The following is a 1,382-nucleotide window of genomic DNA, read 5'->3' on the forward strand; positions in this document are numbered from 1 at the left end:
TATGAATTAATCTTCCTTAAGATGTTTTTTCAAATTTGTTTATCAAGTTTATATGGCTATTTCACACAAAGTGACTCTTGGTGGAATACAATCAAACCAATAATAAAAATTAAAACATTGAGGTATAAATGCTAAGAAAGCAAGAGATCAGGGGATCCCCAGGACCATTGAAAGAATCACGTTTGAAGGAATTTCTAGAAGGCCTAATAGTTAGGAGACACTCTCAATTTCAGGATAGTCAATTTTTTGTGTGTGAAGGGGGCTGTACAACCTGTCCTGAAATAGTCAGTGTTGCAACCCTTCTCAAGTGGTTCTCCAAGGATCCAACCATGTTAGACAACTTTCATCCTCTGTCCAGTATTTTTGGAGCAATGTATTGAGAGCATAGTTGGTCGGTCAATCATCAGTAACTGAGTTTAAACCTTTTTGGGATAAACATATGTCCATCATCTGAAATTATTTTTGAAAAAAATGAAATAAAATATTAAATAAATAAGAAAACAAAAAGCTCAAAGGGCAGACTAGATGCAGCACCAGGTCTTTTTCTGCCATCAGTTTTTTGTTTCTATCTTTTTATCCCATACTCATAGGGTTGCTCTTGAAAACCACCTGGAATTTATAAAATGGTCCAGAATGCAAAGGCATGCACAGTGTTGAGTTTCCGTGTGTTCTTCCATAGAACATCCCTGCTATGCAGTCTCCACAGAATCCCAGTTTCTTTCCAGGTGTAATTAAATTCAGCTTTCAAACCCTCCATGAGACAGAAACAGGGTATCTGCAGGGTTTCCTCACCTTGAGGATAACTCCTTGTCCCACCAGAGCAGATAAAATTGGCATGCAAACAATCTATTCTCTAAAACATTCCCTCTTTATGGATCTTCTTTTAATTTTATATTTTTGTTGTTCTTTTATAGTGTGTATTGGGGATGTTTTTGTTGTTGTAGTTTAAGTATATTCCATTTATTGAGATTTTTTTTCTTTTTAAACAAATTGTATTGGTTTTTTAGTTTCTTAGAACAACATACCGTATTCAGGACACACCGTGGTGCTGGGATAATCAAACATCCCAAAACAAAACATATATACATAATACAATCAATACATCAAATATTCCCTCTCTTTTTCCCTCAAATAGCATAGTATATTTAAAATATCCAATTCTAGCTTAAGTTTATTCAACCTGAACCTATTTTTAAGCTTCATTTTACTACTGAGACTTTTCTGTCTCTCTATATCACATCTTATCCAAAGTTTTTTTTAACATTTGAAAGACTATAAAAGAAATATTACTTTCTTTTCTCAGATACCAAAAAATGCACCAAGTGCCCAGATGATCAATATCCAACTGAGAACCGAGTCCAGTGTATCCCCAAAAGAATAAC

The sequence above is a fragment of the Protobothrops mucrosquamatus genome, unplaced genomic scaffold, assembly GCF_001527695.2.
Source record: "Protobothrops mucrosquamatus isolate PMUCROS unplaced genomic scaffold, P.Mucros_1.0 scaffold3168, whole genome shotgun sequence".
Lineage (NCBI taxonomy): Eukaryota > Metazoa > Chordata > Lepidosauria > Squamata > Viperidae > Protobothrops > Protobothrops mucrosquamatus.